Source organism: Pristis pectinata, chromosome 1 (assembly GCF_009764475.1).
Source record: "Pristis pectinata isolate sPriPec2 chromosome 1, sPriPec2.1.pri, whole genome shotgun sequence".
Lineage (NCBI taxonomy): Eukaryota > Metazoa > Chordata > Chondrichthyes > Rhinopristiformes > Pristidae > Pristis > Pristis pectinata.
Window position 1 is genome coordinate 149390409 of NC_067405.1, and position 19014 is coordinate 149409422.

Here is a 19014-nt window from a genome sequence, read left to right on the forward strand (position 1 = left end):
TATCTGTCTTAATATTATTTAACAACTTCAACACATCCTCTCTCTTGATATCTACAACCTCGAGAACATTACCCCTACCAGCACTCTCTTCCGCATTATCAAGACCCCTCTCCCTGGTGAATACCGAAGAGAAGTACTCATTGAGAACTTCTCCCACTTCCGCCGCCTCCAGGCAAATTCTCCCACCTTTGTCTTCAATCGGACCTACCTTTACCCTAGCCATCCTCCTACCCTTCACGTACTTGAAAAAGGCCTTGGGATTTTCTTTAACCCTACTAGCCAAAGCCTTTTCATGTCCCCTTCTAGCTCTCCTCAGCCCTTTCTTAAGTTCCTTCCTCGCTACCCTATATTCCTCACGGGCCCTGTCTGAACCTTGCTGCTTATACCTCATGTACGTTACCTTCTTCTCCCTAACAAGTCGTTCCACCTCTCTTGTCACCCATGATTCCTTCACCCTGCCATTCCTTCTCTGCCTCACCGGGACATATTTATCCCTAACATCCTGCATAAGATCCCTGAACATCAACCACATCTCCATGGTACACTTTCCTTCAAAAAGGACATCCCAATTTACACTCCCAAGTTCTCTCCTTATAGCCTCATAGTTCGCCCTTCCCCAATTAAAAAGCCTCTTGTCCTCTCTGCACCTGTCCATGTCCATGACAATTTTAAAGGTTATGGAGCAATGGTCACTGTCCCCCAAATGCTCACTCACCAGTAGATCCTTCACCTGTCCCGGTTCATTTCATAAAACTAGATCTAACATGGCATTCCCTCTAGTCGGCCTGTCAACATACTGTGTCAGGAATCCCTCCTGGACACATGTAACAAATTCTGTCCCATCTAAACCTTTGGCACTAAGCAGGTTCCAGTCTATATTTGGGAAGTTGAAGTCTCCCATTATAACAACCCTGTTATTTTTGCTTCTCTCCAAACACTGCCTGCCAATCTGCTCCTCTATATCTCTACTGCTACCAGGGGGCCTATAGAATACTCCTAGTAGAGTACCTGCTCCTTTCTTGTTCCTTAATTCCACCCATACGGACTCTAGAGGTGATCCTTCTACAACATCCATCTTTTCCACAGCCGTAACAGTGTCCCTGACCAGTATCACCACCCCTCCTCCTCTTCTCCCCCCCTCCCTATCCCTCTTAAAACACCGAAAACCAGGAATATTCAATATCCACTCCTCTCCTGATGTCCGCCATGTCTCAGTAATAGCCACGATATCATAGTCCCCCATACTTATCCAAGGCCTCAGTTCATCCCCCTTATTCCTGACACTTCTTGCATTTAAGTAAACACACTTCAGTCCATCTACCTTACTACTTTTATAGCCTGTATTCTGCTTCTCCTTCCCTTTATGCAGGGCAAGTGGTGCCTTACTAACTTGATTGAGTTTTTTGACGAGGTGATGAAGGTGACTGATGAAGATAGAGCTGTGGATGTTGTCTACATGGATTTTAGTACGGCGTTTGACAAGGGCCTCATGGGAGGCTAACCCAAAAGATTAAGATGCATGGGATCTACAGTGAATTGGCCGTTTGGATTCAGAACTGGCTTGCCCGTAGAGGGTAGTGGTCGATGGGACTTATTCTAGCTGGAGGTCCGTAACTAGTGGTGTTCCTCAGGGATCCAGACTGGGACCTCTGCTGTCTGTGATGTATATAAATGACCTGAATGAAAATGTAGATGGGTGGGTTAGTAAGTTTGCAGATGATACGAAGATTGGTGGTGCTGTGGATAGTATAGAAGACTGGCAAAGGATACAGTGGGATATAGATCAGCTGCAGATATGGGCGGAGAAATGGCAGATGGAGTTCAACCCGGCCAAATGTGAAGTGTTGCAGCTTGGGAGATCAAATGTAAAGCGACAGTACACTGCTAATGGCAGGACCCTTAACAGTGTTGATGAGCAGAGTGATCTCAGTGTCCAAGTTTATAGCTCCCTGAAAGTGGCTACACAGGTTGATAGGGCATGCTTGCCTTCTTAGTCGAGGCTTTGAGTTCAAGAGTCAGGAAGTTATGCTGCAGCTTTATAAAACTTTAGTTAGGCCACATCTAGAATATTGCATTCAGTTCTGGTTGCCCCATTATAGGAAGGATGTCGAGGCTTTGGAGAGGGTGCAGAAGAGGTTTACCAAGATGCTGCCTGGATTAGAGGGCATGTGCTATGAGGAGAGGTTGAACAAACTTGGGTTGTTCTTTCTGGAGCAGCAGAGGCTGAGGGAAGATCTGATAGAGGTTTGTAAGATTATGAGAGGCATAGATAGAGTAGACAACCAGTATCTTTTTCCCAGGGTTGAAATGTCTAATACCAGAGGGCATGCATTTAAGGCAGTAGAGGATAATTTCAAAGGAGATGTGTGGGACAATTTTTTTTACACAAGGGTGGTGGGTGCCTGGAATGTGCTGCCTGGGGTGGTGGTGGAGGCAACAATAGGGGCGTTCAAGAAGCTCTTAGATAGGCACATGAAGGTAGAGCTGTTGATGTTGTCTACATGGATTTTGACAAGGTCCCTCATGGTAGGGAAAGGGTCAGATATGGATATTGTGCAGGCAGAAGGGATTAGTTTAGTTGCACATTTTATTACTAATGTAATTAGTTCGGCACAACATTGTGGGCCGAAGGGCCTGTTCCTGTGCTGTACTGTTCTACATTCTGTGTAAACTCTATTTGCCATTCCTCAACCCACTTACCCAGCTGATCAAGATCCTCCTGGAAATCCCGATAACCATCTTTACTGTCAACGATGCCACCTATTTTAGTGTCAATCTGCAAACTTACTAACCATGCCTTGTACATTCTCATCCAAATTATTGATATCGATGACAGAAGTCATGGGCCTAGAACGGACCCTTGGAGAACACCATGATTCACAGGCCTCCAATCAGGAAAACAACCTTGCACCATCACCCTCTGCTTCCTGTCAATAAACCAATTGTGTAGCGGTAATGTAACGCTATCACAGCGCCAGTGACCCGGGTTCAATTCCCACCGCTGTCTGTAAGGAGTTTGTACGTTCTCCCTGTGTCTGCGTGTGTTTCCTCCGGGTGCTCTGGTTTCCTCTCACATTCCAAAGATTTACAGGTTAGGAGCTGTGGGCATACCATGTTGGTGCCGGAAGTGTGGCAACACTTGTGAGCTGCCCCCAGCACATTCTCAAGTAACGCAAAAACACGCATTTCACTGTGTGTTTTGATGTATGTGTGACTAATGAATAAATAAATATATCCAATGAGCTAGCGCTCTCTGGATCCCATGTGATCTAACTTTCCATATCAGCCTACCATGCAGAACCTTACCAAAGGCCTTAATGTTGTCCATATAGACCATGGCACAGGAACAGGCACTTTGGCCCATGACTGAATGGAAGTGTTCTGCAAGTGCTAACCTGATCAGCAGTTGGTTTCTCCAATGTAGGAGAGATTAGATGAAGCAACAATTTCTTCCAATCTGGTGTACCACATTCAATGCTCTCAATGTGGTCTCCTCTACAGTGGAGGAACCAAACGCAGATTGGGGATTGCTTTGCAGAGTAGCTCCGTCCAATCCATAAGTGCCACTCTGAGACTTAAACGTGCTGTCACTTTAATAATCCATCCACTCCCACTCAGACCTCTCTGTTCCAATTAATCCCAACATAAGTTCCAAGGCACAAAACTTCATCTCCTGTCTCAGCATGCTATATCCCTCAGGGTTCAACAGTAAAATCAATAGAATAACCAGCCTTAACAGTTATGTAGAGAATGCCAGAAGCACCTGGTGTGTCGGGCATCATCTGTGAAGAGGGGATGCAGGGTTAGTGGTTTGGGGCAATGAACTATCATGGAGGGTGGCTGTCAACCAGGTGCGTTGACTCTGTTTCCCTCTCCATGGATACTTCAGGTATACTGAATGTTCCCAGCATCTTTTGTTCCCATTTCAGAGCTCCAGCATTTTGTTTTTCAATCCTTAGCCAGTTCTGATGTAATACAGTTTTCCTCTCTCCACAGCTGCTGCCTGACACCCTGGGATTTTCCAGCATTGTTTCAAACTTCTAGCAATCACTATGTTCCATAGCTCACACTTCCAGCATGGGTTATTTTTAGTCTTTTTTCTGTTCTCCATCATCTCCTCCTGATAGAATATTTGTCATTAACAAGCCTATGTCACCCTTCCTTGGCAACAGCAATCTGTGTCATCCATTTTGTTTGGTCAGCTCCCGATCACAGGCATTTCCTTTGTTCCCTCACTCCTTTCCCTCCTCGGCAACTTAAATGTGCTCAATTTCTAAATCTGTCTTGTTCTGACTTAAGATCATTGACGTGAACTCAGTTTTTCTCTTCACATATGTTGCCTGATCTGCTGAGTATTTCTGCCATTTCCTGTTTTTATTTAGGATCAGCAGTTGGAAAGATTCCCAGAGCCATGACATGAACAGCGCTGCTATGGTTTGGGAGGTGGGTGTAGAGAGTGATACAGTGCATATGCTCAAGCTTCTGAAGTAGCTCTCTCATCCTTGCAACTTTAAGGCAAGAGTGCATATGTTGTGCTGTGACTGAGACCACTTGGTATCTTTGTGTTTTCCTTGATGTTACCTTGCAACCCTGGCAGTTTTCTCATTGTACTAATCTTTTCTATAAGAACATAAGATTTAGGAGCAGGAACAGGCCATCTGGCCCTTCGAGCCTGCTCTGCCAGTCATCAAGATCATGGATGGTCATTTACTTCAGCTCCATTTCCCAGCACTATCCCTATATCCCTGAAAGCACCTAAGTCTATCAATGAACAGAACCACTGAACTTCCAAAGCTCTCCAGAATAGAGAATTCCAAAGGTTCACCACCTACTAAGTGAAGAATTTCTCCCCAACTCAGTGCTAAACAGCCTACCCTTTATTCTCAAACTGAGGCCCCGGGTCTTAGACTCATCACTGCATCTGATCTGTCAGTTTTATTGGGATATTCTCTCATTTTTCCAAATTCCAAAGAATACAGACCCAATCTCTACCTATAAGGCAAACCTGCCATCCCTGGAATCAATTTAGAGAATCTTCCCTGTACTCACTGCATGCAAGTTCATCCACTCTAAGTTAAGGAGAATAAAATTGTACATAATTTTCCAATGCAGTCTCACCCTTTACAACTGCAATAAAGCTACTTTACTTCAGTAATCAAACATTACTAGTAATAACGACTTGTATTCCTGTGTACAAGCACATTGCTGCACTGACATGTTGGTCTTCAGTGACTGTGTACAAGCACATTGCTGCACTGACATGTTGGTCTTCAGTGACTGTGTACAAGCACATTGCTGCACTGACATGTTGGTCTTCAGTGACTGTGTACAAGCACATTGCTGCACTGACATGTTGGTCTTCAGTGACTGTGTACAAGCACATTGCTGCACTGACATGTTGGTCTTCAGTGACTGTGTACAAGCACATGCAGGGCTTTCTGAACATCAACACTACCCAAATTAAGGTGGGTAAATCCCCAGGGCCTGATGGGATCTATCCCAAGATGCTAAGAGAAGCAAGGGAGGAGATTGCTGGGGCTCTGACAGAGTTTGTTAGTGACAGCTGAGGTTACAGAGGACTGGAGGACAGCTAATGTTGACTCTTTGTTCAAAAAGGGAACAGTCTGGAAACTACAGGCTGGTTAACATCACATCAGTGGTAGGCAAGTTATCGGCAAGTCATGCAGCACAGAAACAGGCCCTTCAGCCCAAGATTCCCATCTAAGCTAGTTCCATTTGCCCGTGTTTGGTCCATATCCCTCTAAACCTTTTGGAGTAGGTTCTGAGGGACAGGATTAACTTCCAGTTGGAAAAATAAGGGCTAACTAGGAGGAGTCAGCATGCTTTTATGCAGAGAAGATCATGTATCATCAATCCGATTGAGTATTTTGAGGAGGTAACCAAGAAAATTTATGAAGGCAAATCAGTAGACATGGTTTATGTGGAATTTAATAAGGCTTTTTACAAAGTCCTGCATGGTAGGCTGGTCCAGTAGGTTAAGGTACAAGGGATCCAAGGCATGTTGACAAACTGGATCCAAAACTGGTTTGGCAGAGGGTAGTGGTTGATGGATGTTTGGTATTGGTTTATTGTTCTCACATGTGTACCAAGATACAGTGAAAAGCTTTCGTTTGTGTGCCATCCAGAGAGATTGTTGCGAACATAGGTACATTGAGGTAGTAAAAAGGAAAACAGAATCCAGAATATATTGTTATTGTTACAGTTACAGAGAAGATGCAGTGCAGGTAGACAAATAAAGTGCAAGGGCCACAATGAGGTAGACTGGGAGATCAAGAATTCATCTTTTACCATATGAGTGATCCATTCAAAAGTCTGATAACAGCAGGATAGAAGCTGTCCTTGAGCCTGTGAGTATGTGCTCTCAAGCTTTTGTATCTTCTGCCTGACTGGAGGGGGGAGAAGACAGAATGACCAGGGTGGGAGGGATCCTTTAAGATATTTATTTATTAGTCACATGTACATCGAAACACACAGTGAAATGCATGTTTTTGCGTTACTAAGAATGTGCTGGGGCAGCCTGCAAGTGTTGCCACTCGTCCGGCTCCAACATAGCATGCCCACAGCTCCTAACCTGTATATCTTTGGAATGTGGGAGGAAACCGGAGCACCTGGAGGAAACCCACGCAGACACGTGGAAAGAACGTACAAACTCCTTACAGACAGCGGCGGGAATTGAACCCGGGTCGCTGGCACTGTAATAGTGTTACGCTAACCGCTGCACTACAGTGCTGCTTTCCTGAGGCAGCGGGAAGTGGAGATGGAGTCAGTGGAGGGGAGGCTGTTTTGCGTGTTGGACTGGGCTGTGTTCATAACTCTCTGCAAGTTCTTGAGGTCTTGGGCAGAGCAGTTGCCATATCAAATTGTGATGCATCAGATGGGATGCTTTCTATCTTTCTGTGGTGCATCAGTAAGAGTTATTGGGGACATGCTGAATTTCCTTAGCCTTCTGAAGAAGTAGAGGTGCTGGTGTGCTGGTTTTCTGACAGAGTCTATAACATGCTTGGATCATTGCTGTTTGTGATTATATATAAATGAGTTGGATGAGAATGGAGGTTAGTAAGTTTGCAGATGACTTGAAAATTGGTGGAATTGTAGATGGCAAAAAAGGCTGTCTGAGGATATCAGCTGGGTGGATGTTTTGTACAGTTGCAACATGACATCCCAACTCTTATTTTTTTTATTGTTAAAGGGATCTGGGCTTCGCAGGCTGAGCCAACGTTTAATTGTCCATCCCTAGTTCCCCTTGAGAGGGTGGTGGTGATCTGCCTTCTTGAATCGCTGTAGTCCTCGAGGTGTGGGTGCACCCACAGTGCTGTTATGGAGAGTGTTCCAGGTTTTTGACCCACCGATGGTGAAGGAAAAGCAATATGTTTCCAAGTCATGAGGACAACTTCCAGGTGGTGGTGTTCCCCATGCTTCTGCTGCCCTTGTCCTAGCTGGTAGAGGTCGTCGGCTTGGAAGGTGTTGTCTAAAGGTGTTGCTGAGTTACTACAGTGTATCCTGTAGATGGTACAAACGGCTGCTATTATGCCTATGTGGTAGAGTAAGTGATTGGTTGTGGATGGGGTGCCTATCAAGTGGGCTGCAATGTCCTGTATGGTGTCAGCTTCTTGAGTGTTGTTGAACCTGCACTCATCCAGGCAAGTGAAGAGTGTTCCGTCACGCTCCTGACTTGAGCCTTGTAGGTGGCGGACAGGCTTTGGGGAGATGGGAGGTGAGTTACTTGGCTCTGACCTGCATTTGTAACCACATTGTGTATATGGTTACCTCAATTCAGTTTCTGGTCAATGGTGACCTTCAGGATATTGATTGTGGAGGATTCAGTGATGGTAATGCCATTGAATGTCAGGGGGTAATAACTGGATTTTCTCTTGTTGGATATCATCATTGTCTGGCACTTGTGTGGTGTGAATGTTACTTGTCGCCTATTGTGGAGTTCCAAACAATGTGCAAACGTCGGTGAGTATCCTTACTTCTGACATTGTGATTGAAAGAATGTTATTGATGAAGCAGCTGAAGATGGTTGGACCTAGGACACTACCCTGAGGCACTCCTGCAGAGATGTCCTGTGGCTGAGATGATTGACCTCCAACCACCACAACCATCTTCCTTTGTGCTCGGTATGATTCCAGCCAGTGGGGGGTTCCCCCCACCCCCTATTCCCATTGACTCCATAGAATCATACTGCACAGAAATGGGCCCTTTGGCCCAACTGGTCCATGCCGACCAAGATGCCCATCTAAGCTAATCCCATTTGCCCAAGTTTGGCCCATTTCCATCTGAATCTTTTCTATCCAGGTACCTGTCCACGTGTCTTTTAAATGTCATTGAGTCAAAGAGTCATACGTCATGGAAACAGTCTCTTCGGCCCAACTGGTCCATGCAGTGAGAAGTGTAGACAAGAGTCCGAGTAATTGGCACGATTAGCAAGTTTTCAGATGACACCAAAGTTGGTGGTATAGTGGAGAAGGTTACTTAAGAAGTATCTCTGATGACTACACCTGTGGGGAGTGTGCCCAGCTGCAGCTCCTGACTGATCGCGTCAAGGAACTGGAGCTTGAGTTGGATGCACTCAGGATCATCTGGGATGCTGGGAGTATTATAGATAGGAGTTTTAGTGAGGTGGTCACACCTAAAGTACAGGCTGCAGGTAGTTGGGTGATCACCAGGAAAGGTAGAGGGATTAGGCAGATAGCACAGAATTCCCCTGTGGCCATTCCCTTTGAAAACAAGTAGACAATTTTGGATACTGTTGGTGGGATGATTGTTCAGGAGAAAGCAGTAGCCAAGTCTATGGCGTTAAGACTGGCTCTGAGGCTCAGCGGGGAAGGGTGAAGTCAGACAGGACTATAGTGATAGGAAACTCGTTAGGGGGGCAGACAAGAGATTCTGTGGCCACAAATTGGTTCATGTGTTGCCTCTGTGGTGCCAGGGTTGAGGATGTCTCTGAGTGGTTGCAGAACATCCTCAAGGGGGAGGGTGAGCAGCCAGAAGTTGTGCACATTGGCACAAATGACGGGTAGAAAAAGGGACAAGGTCCTGCAGAGTGAATATGGAGAGTTAGAAAAGAGGTTAAAAAGCAGGACCTTAGGGTAATAATCTCATGATTACTCCCAAAGCTAGGTGCTGGTGAGGGTAAGAATAGGAGGATATATTCTTGCATGGCTCAAGAATTGGTGCAGGGCCCCTGGATTCTGATTTTTGCACCATTGCAATCTCTTCTGGGGCAGAGATGACTTGCACAAAAGGGGCAGATTGCACCTAAACTAGAGGGGGGCTAATATCCTGGCAGTCAGATTTGCTAGTGCTACAAGGGAAGGTTTAAACTAGATTGTCAGGGGGGTGGGATCCATGGCAGCAATGAGGCAAATGGGAGTCTGGAATTTGAGATAGAATTCAATGGCAGTAAGTTCAGTAGATAAGAGCTTCCACATCCTTTCTATAATGAGGCGACCAGAACTGAACACAATACTCTAAGTGTGGTCTGACCAGAGTTCTATAGAGCTGTAACGTCACCTCACGGCTCTTGAACTCAATACCCTGACGAATGGTCAACCCTATCGACCTGTATGGCAACCTTGAGGGATCTATGGACGTGGACCCCAAGATCCCTCTGTTCCTCCACACTGCTAAGAGTCCTGCCATTTACCTTGTATTCTGCCTTCAAATACGATCTCCCAATGTGTATCACTTCAGGAGTGCAGGTACATGGTTCCTTGAAAGTGGGCAAAGGAGTGGCAGATGGAATTTAACTTGCGGAAGTGCAAATTGTTGCATTTTGGCAAGTTAAACCAGGGTAAGACTTGCATAGTGAATGGCAGGGCCCTGGAGAGTGTTGTAGAATAGAGAGACCTAGGGGTACAAGTACACAATTCCCTGAAAGTGGCAACACAGGTGGACGGTGGTGAAGAAGGTGTTTTGCACACTTGCCTTCATCTGTGAGGGCAAGAGTTGGGACATCATGATGCAACTCTACAAGAAGTCATGGTGGCAGGGGATGGGAACCGGAGTGTCAGATTAGATGATGGATCAGCTGGTGTAGAAGTAGATGCGATGTGTACAGAGAATGTGAGGAAGGATAGGCAGGGAATAGGGCATAAATGCAGTCAGTTGGATGGATTGAAATGTGTTTACTTCAATGTGAGAAGTGTTAAGAATAAGGTGATGAACTTAGAGCATGGAACAGTACATGGAATTACGATGTAGTGGCCATTACAGAGACTTGGCTGTTGCAAGGACAGGAGTGGCTGCTTAAGGTTCAGGGGCTTAAATGTTTCAAAAGGGATAGGGAGGGAGGTAGAGGGTTTGTGTGGCATTGCTAATCAGGGATAGTATCACAGCTGTAGAAAGGGACGACATCTTAGAGGGACCATCTACCGAGTCAGAATGGGTGGAAGTCAGAAACAGGAAGGGAGCAATCACTCTATTGGGAGTATTCTATAGGCTCCCAAATAGCCACTGGGACACTGAGGAGCAGATAAGTAGACAGATTTTGGAAAGGTGCAAGAATAACAGGGTTGTTGTCATGGGTGACTTCAACTTTCTGAATATTGATTGGCACCTCCTTAGTGCAAAAGGTTTAGATGGGGCAGAATTTGTTAGGTGCGTACAGGAAGGGTTCCTGACACAGTATGTGGATAGGCCGACTAGAGGAGAAGCCAGACTAGATCTGGTACTAGGCAATGAACCTGGCCAGGTGACAGACCAGGGAGGGGGACTCAGACTAATGTGAGGTCCCTGGGGTCGGATAGGATATACCCCAGGGTATTATGGGAATCAAGGGAAGAGATTGCTGGAGCATTGAAAATGATCTTTATCCTCTCTGGTCACAGGAGTGGTACTAGGGGATTGGAGGATGGCAAACGTTCTTCTATTGTTCAAGAAAGGTAGAAGGGAATTATAGAACAGTGAGTCTTATGTCACTGGTGGGCAAACTATTGGAGAGGGTTCTTCGGGACAGGACTTATGAGCATTTGGAGAAGAATAGTCTAATGAGGGATAGTCAACATGGCTTCATGAAGGGCAGGTCGTGCCTCACGAGCCTAATTAAGTTTCCTGAGGAAGTGACAAGACAAATTGATGAAGGTAGTGTGGTGGATGTGGTATATGGATTTTAGCAAGGCATTTGACAAGGTTCCCCATGGTAGGCTCAACCAGAAAGTCATGAGGTATGGGATCCATGGAAAATTGGCTGTGTGGATTCGGAATTGGCTTCCCCACAGAAGGCAGAGGGTGGTTGTAGAAGGTGAGCATTTGACTTGGAGGTCAGTGACTAGTGGTGTTCTGCAGGGATCTGTTCCGGGACCCCTGCCCTTTGTGATTTTTATAAATGATTTGGTTGACGAAGTGGAAGGGTGGGTTGGTAAGTCTGCAGATGACATGAAGGTTGGTGGTGTAGTAGATAGTGCAGAAGGTTGTCATAGGTTGCAATAGGATATAGACAGGATGCAGAGCTGGGCAGAGAAGTGGCAGATAGAGTTCAATCTGGAGAAGTGTGAAGTGATGAACTTTGGAAGATTGAACTTGAAGGCAGAGTATATGGTTAACGGTAGGATTATTAGCAGTGTGGAGGAACTGAGAGACCTTGGGGTCCAAGTACATAGATCCCTCAAAGTTGCCATGCAAGTTGATAGGATGGTTAAGAATGTGTATAGTGTGCTGGCCTTCATTAGTCGGCGCATTGAGTCGAGAGGTAATGTTGTTAGACTACACTTGGAATATTGTGTTCGGTTTTGGTCACCACATTATAGGAAGGATGTGGAAACTTTGGAGAGGGTGCAGAGGAGATTTACAAGGATGCGAGTGAGGGCTTTTCTCTTTGGAACGACCCAGGAGGAGACTTGATAGAGGTATATAAGATTATGAGAGGCACATATAGAGTGGACAGCCAGCGTCTTTTCCCCAGGGCAGCAATGGCCATTATTAGAGGTCACCCATTTAAGGTACATTTAAAGTTCAGGGGAGATGTGGTGGGTGCCTGGAATACATAGCCGGGGGGGGGGTGGTAGGGGCCGATAACATAGGGTCATTTAAGGGACTCTTTAGATAGTCAGTGGATGAAAGAAAAATAGAGGGTTATGGGAAGTGAAATAGAGAGGGGGACATTGAATGTGGATAAGGTTTATATAGGTTGGCACAACATCGTGGGCTGAAGGGCCCATACTGTGCTGTACTATTCCATGTTCTAAGACATTGGTGAGACCACATTTGGAATATTGTGTGTGGTTCTGGTTGCCTTGCTATAGGAAGAATATCATTAAGCAGCAAAGGGTTCACAAGGGCATTACTGGAACTGGAGGCATTAAACATGGAACACAGAACATTATAGTACAGTACAGGTCGTTCAGCCCACCAAGTTGTGCCTACATTTTATCCTGCTCTGAGATCTATCTAACCCTTCCCTCCCACATAGCCCTCCATTTCTCTATCATTCATATGGCTATCTAAGAGTCTCTTAAATGTCCCTAATGTATCTGCCCCCACAACCTCCATTGGCAGTGCGTTCCACGCACCCACCACTCTCTGTGTAAACAAAAAAGAAACTTGCCTCTGACATCCCCCTTATACCTTCCTCCAATCACCTTAAAATTATGCCCCCTCATGTTAGCCATTTTTGCCCTGGGAAAAATCTCTGACTGTCCACTCGATCTATGCCTCTTATCATCTTGTACACCTCTATCAAGTCACCTCTCATCCTCCTCCTCTCCAAAGAGAAAAGCCCTAGCTCACTCAACCTATCCTCATAAGACATGCTCTCCAATCCAGGCAGCATCCTGGTAAATCTCCTCTGCACCCTCTTTAAAGCTTCCACATCCTTCCTATAATGAGGTGACCAGAACTGAACACAATACTCCAAGTGTCTAATCAGAACTCTATAGAACTGCAACATTACCCACGGCCCTTGAACTCAATACCCCAACTAATGAAGGCCAACACACCACATGCCTTCTTAACAACCCTATCGACCTATGCAGCAACTTTGAGGAGTCTATGGATATGGACCCCAAGATCCCTCTGTTCCTCCACACTGCTAAGAGTCCTGCCGTTAACCTTGTATTCTGCCTTCAAGTTCGATCTTCCAAAGTGTATAACTTCACACTTTTCTGGGTTGAACTCCATCTGCCACTTCTTAGCCCAGCTCTACATTCTATTAATATCCTGTTGTAACCTACAGCAACCTTCTAAACTATCCACAACACCACCAACCTTTGTGTCATCAGCAAACTTACTAACCCACCCTTCCACATCCTCATCCAAGTCATTTATAAAAATCACAAAGAGCAGGGGTCCCAGAACAGATCCCTGCTGAACACCACTGGTCACCGACCTCCAGTCAGAATACTCTCCATCTGTACCCACTCTCTGTCTTCTATGGACAAGCTAATTCTGAATTCACACAGCCAAGTTTCCCTGGATCCCATGCCTCCGGACCTTCTGAATGAGCCTTCCATGAGGAACCTTATCAAACACCTTACTAAAATCCATGTGCACCACATCCACTGCTCTACCTTCATCAATGTGCTTTGTCACATCCTCAAAAATTGAATCAGGCTCGTGAGGCATGACTTGCCCCTCACAAAGCCATAATTAGAGTTAAAATCCTTATTGAGTTAAAAGGAGAGACTAGATAGGCTGGGGCTTTTATCCCTGGAGTGAAGGAGGCTGAGGGGTGACTCATTAGAGGTGTATAAGATCATGAGGGGCAAAGATACACCGGATGGATGCAGTCTTTTTCCCAGGATAGGGGAGTCTAAAACTAGAAGGCATAGGTTAAGGTGAGAAGGGAGAGATTTAAAAGGGACCTGTGGGACATCTTTTTCTCACCGAGGGTGGTGGGTATGTAGAACGAGCTGCTAGACGAATTGGTACACACGGGTACAATTACAATGTTTAAAAGACATTTGGACAGATTATGGATAGGAAGGGTTTAGGTTTCTGGGCCAAATGCAGGCAAATGGTACTAGCTTAGATGGGCTTTTTGGTCGGCATGGATGAGTTGGGCCAAAGGGCCTGTTTCTGTGCTGCACTTCGATGAGGATGTGGAAGGGTGGGTTAGTAAGTTTGTGGATCACATGAAGGTTGGTGGTATTGTGGATAGTGTAGAAAGTTGTCGTAGGCAGGATGCAGAATTGGGTGGAGGAGTGGCAGATGGAGTTCAATCTGGAAAAGTGTGAAGATAGAACTTGGAGGTGGAGTACAAGGTTAATGACAGGATGCTTAGCTGTGTGGAGGAGCAGAGGGATCTTGGGGTCCAAGTCCATAGATCGCTCAAATTTGCCACGCGTTGGTAGTGTAGTTAAGAAGGCATATAGCATGCTGGCCTTCATTAGTTGGGGGGATTGAGTTCAAGGGGTAATGTTGCAGCTCTATAAAACTGATCAGACCACACAGAGTATCGTGTTTAGTTCTGGTCGCCTCATTATAGGAAGGATCTGGAAGCTTCAGAGACGGTGCAGAGGAGATTTACCAGGATGCTGCCTGGATTAGAGAACATGTCTTTGGAGGAAAGGTTGAGTGAGCTAGGGCTTTTCTCCACAGATGCTGCCTGGCCTGCTGAGTTCCTCCATAGTGTTTTTCATCTAGATTCCAGCATCTGCAGTCCTTTGTTTCTCTTGGGCTTTTCTCTTTGGAGTGTAGGAGGACGAGAGGTGACTTGATGGAAGAATATAAGATTATGAGAGGCATAGATAGAGTGTTCAGCCAGCACCTTTATCCCAGGATGGCAATGGCCAATGTCAGAGGGCATCCACTTAAAGTGAGTGGAGGAAAGTTTTAGGCAGATGTCAGAGGTAGGTTTTTTATACAGAGAGTGATGGGTGCCTGAAATGCACTGGCAGGGGTGGTGATAGAGGCTGATACAATAGGGACATTTAAAAGACTCAGATAGGCACATAGAAAGAACACTACTACACAGTACAGGCCCTTCGGCCCACCATGTTGTGCCTACATTTTATCCTGCTGTAAGATCTATCTCACCCTTCCCTCCCACATAGCCCCCTATTTTTCTATCATTCATGTGTCTATCTAAGAGTCTCTTAAATGTCCCTAATGTATCTTCCCCCACAACCTCTGCCGGCAGTGTGTTCCACACACCCACCACTCTCTGTGTAAAAAAAAAACTTACCCCTGACATCCCTCTTATACCTTGCTCCAATCACCTCAAAATTATGTCCCCTCATATTAGCCATTTTCGAACTGGGAAAAAGTCTCTGACTGTCCACTCGATCTATCCTTCTTATCCTGTACACCTCTATCCAGTCACCTCTGATCCTCCTTCTCTCCAAAGTGAAAAGCCCTAGCTCGCTCAACCTATTCTCATAAGACATGCATGAAAAATTGGATGTAAGAAAAATGGAGGGTGATGGGTTGCGTGGGAGGGAAAGGTTAGATTGATTGTGGAGTAGGGTTATATAGGTCGGCACAACTTCATGGGCCGAAGGGCCTGTTCTGTGCTATACTGTTCTATGTACTTTATAATTCTATGACTACGTTTAGGGCCCTATCTCCAGGACCAATCTTATCTTTTTCCATGAGTACCTTGAAGCTTATCAAGCCATGGTCATTGTTTGCAAGGGGTTCCTGCAGAGAAGCTTCTATCACTTGCCTGACATCCTCGTTCTCCTCCTCCTCTTCATTCCCTAACATCCTTGATTTTGATATATTAATAGAGTCAAGAATGTTTATGCCTTTCTAACAGCTTGCTCAACCTGTTCTGTCATGTTCAGATGTTTGTGTGTTCTTGCAGCTCCAGTGGTTTCTATTCCTGCATCTCCTTTGAAATTGTGTTATTTAATTTGTGCTGTTGATTTTTCCAAAGTGCATCACTTCACGGTTCTCTGTTAAATGTAATCTGTCATGTGTCTGCCTATTTCACCCTGTCCATCTCCACCTGTAATCTATTAATATCCTTTCTTGTGTATGCTCTTTGCCTTCTGATCCTGTTTTTTTAGCTTTGTGGCATTGTACCTCTTGGGTTTCACACTCTCATATTATCTTTGAAGTCTGGGACTACTTGTGGATACAAGGCATTGTGTACCTCAGGACAACCTTTACTTGGTCAGCTCTCCGTTTCACCATTGTTTGGACTCGATATCCGAGCAGGACAATTACCATTACTCTAAAGTGGTAAATTGGTTTATTATCGTCACATGTACCGAGGTACAGTGGAAGAACTTGTCTTGCATCCCATCCATATAGATCATTTCATTACAACAGTGCATTGAGGTAGTACAAGGTAAAACAATAACAGAATGCAGAATAAAGTGTTATTGGTTACAGAGAAAGTGCAGTGCAGATAGTCAATAAAGTGCAAGGTCATAACAAGGTAGATTGTGAGGTCAAGAGTCCATCTTATTGTACTAGAGAACCGTTCAATAGTCTTATAACAGTGGGATAGAAGCACCTCCTTGAGCCTGGTGGTAAATGCTTTCAGGCTTTTGTATCTTCTGCCCAATGGGAGGGGGGAGAGAGAGGATATCTGGGTGGGTGAGGTCTTTGATAATGTTGGCTGCTTTTCTGAGGCAGCGAGAAGTGTAGACAGAGTCCATGGAAGGGAGGCTGTTTCTGTGATGTGCTGAGCTGTGTCCACAACTCTCCGCAGTATCTTGTGGTCAAGGGCAGAGCAGTTGCCTTACCAATCTGTGATGCATCTGGATAGGATGCTTTCTATGGTGCATCAATAAAAATTGGTGAGGGTCAAAGGGGACATTCCTCTCAAACCCTCTTGACTTCAGCACTGTTGATGTAAAAAGGAGTGTGTGCATTGCTCTTCTTCCTGAAATCAATGACCAGCTCTTTTGTTTTCTGATATTGAGGGAAAGGTTGTTGTCATCACACCATGTCACTAGGCTCCCTATCTTCTTCCTGTATTCTGACTCATCATTATTTGAGATTTTTAGTAGAATCTGGCAACACAGTCATGAGCGTACAGGGAGTAGGTTATGGGGCCAACGATGCAGTCTTTTGGGGCACCAGTGTTGAGAATAATCATGGCAGAGGTGTTGCTGCCTGTCCCTACTGATTGCGGTCTGTTGTTGAGGAAGTCACAGATCCAGTTGCAAAGGGAGGTGCTGAGTCCCAGGTCTCAGGGTTTGGTGATAAGTTTGCTTGGAATTATAGTACTGGTGGCAGATCTGTAGTCAATAAATAATCTAATGCAGGTGTCTTTACTGTGCAGATGCTTCAGAGATGATTGTAGGGCCTGGGAGATGGTGTCCACTGTATACCTGTTTCAATAGTAGGCAAATTATAGTGGTCGAGGTTGTCCAGGAGGCTGGAGTTAATGTGTACCATGACTAACCTCTCGAAGCACTTCATGATGGTGGATGTCAGAGCCACTGAGTGGAAGTCATTAAGGCACATTCCCTTGTTTTTCTTAGGTACTGGGATGATAGTGGCCTTCACCTTCACATCCCGTCTTGGGTGAAACGTTTAAGATTAAGACACATGGGATTCATGGTGACTTGGTAGATTAGATTCAAAATTGGCTTAGCCATAGAAGACAGAGGGTAGTGTGGACCAGTGGTGTTCAGCAGGGTCAGTGCTGGGACCACTGTTGTTTGTGATATGTATAAATGATTTGGACGAAAATGTAGGTAGGCTGATTAGTAAATTTGCAGATGACACAAAAATTGGTGAAGTTGTGGACAGATCATAGAATAGTACAGCACAGGAAGAGGCCCTTAAAGCTATGCCCTCTAGTATTCGACACTTCCACCCTTGGATCTGAGCTTCTGCCCTGTCTATGCCTCTCATTGTTTTATATACTTCCACAGTGAAGAAAGTTGTCAGACGGTATAGCAGGATATAGATCAGTTAGAGATTTGGGTGGAAATGGCAGATGGAGTTAGACAAGTGTAAGGTTTTACACTTTTGGGACATCAAGTGTAAGGGGAGAATATACAGTAAATGGCAGGACTCTTTGGAACATTGATGTATAGAGGCATCTTGGGGTGCATGTCCATAACTCCCTGAAAGTGGCAATGCCAGTAGATAGGGTGGTAAAGAAGGCAGATAGCATGTTTGTCTTCCTCGGTTTGGCATTGAGTATAAAAGTCATGTTACAGCTGTAGCTGCTAAACTTTGGATTGAACACATTTGGAGTATTGTGTGCAGTTCTGATTGCTATGTTACAGAAAGGATGTGGAGGCTTTAGAGAAGGTGCAGAAGAGGTTTACCAGGATGTTTCCTGGATTAGAGAGTGTTAGTTTTAAGGAGAGTTTGGACAAACTTGGATTGTTTTCTCTGAAGCATCAGAAGCTTGGGGGAGACCTGTTAGAAGTTTATAAAATAATGAGATGCATAGATAGGGTAGATATCAGAATTCTTTTCCCAGTGAGGAAATCTGTTTTTTGAAGAGGTAACCAAGAGGACTGATGAGGCCAGGGCAGTGAACATTATCTATGTTCACTTTAGCAAGGCCTTTGACAAGGTCCTGCATGGAAGACTAATCTGGAAGTTTGGATTGCATGGGATCCAAGCACAGCTAGCTGAGTGAATACATAATTGGCTGATGGTAGGGAGCAAAGGGTGATGGTTGAAGGTTGTTTTTAAGACTGGAGGCCTGTGTCCAGTGGTGTGCTACAGGGATCAGTGCTGGGTCCATTGTTATTTGTCACCTGTATTAAAGATTTCGATGATAATGTACAAGGCATGGTTAGTAAGTTTGCAGATGACAATAAAATAGGTGGTATCGTAGACGGCGAAGAAGGTTATCAAAAATCACAGAGAGATCTTGATCAGCTGGGTAAGTGGGCCGAAGAATGGAAAATGGAGTTGAAGATAACTGTGACACATTGCATTTTGGGAAGTCAAACCAGGGTGGGACCTTCACAGTGACTGGTAGAGCCCTGGGGAGTGTTGTAGAACAAAGGGATCGAGGTGTACAAGTACATGTTTCCCTGAAAGTGGCATCACAGGTAGAAAGTGAAGAAGGCTTTTGGCACGCTGGCCTTCATCAGTCAGGGCATTGAGTATAGGAGTTGGGACATTATG

At 45.2% G+C, this 19014-nt stretch overlaps 1 protein-coding gene across 2 annotated transcripts in view; it reads left to right on the top strand.

Moving 5' to 3' along the window:
• Positions 1–19014, top strand: part of tmem63c (transmembrane protein 63C) — a 191297-nt gene that overhangs the window by 18581 nt on the left and 153702 nt on the right. Inside the window, exon 1 of one of the 2 annotated variants that reach the window (XM_052030877.1) lies at positions 4382–4443. The exons of the other annotated variant lie outside the window; for it this stretch is intronic. The gene's annotated coding sequence lies outside the window, so the exon portion shown is untranslated. Of the gene's footprint in view, positions 1–4381; positions 4444–19014 lie in introns of those variants that run through there. 2 annotated transcript variants of the gene reach the window in all.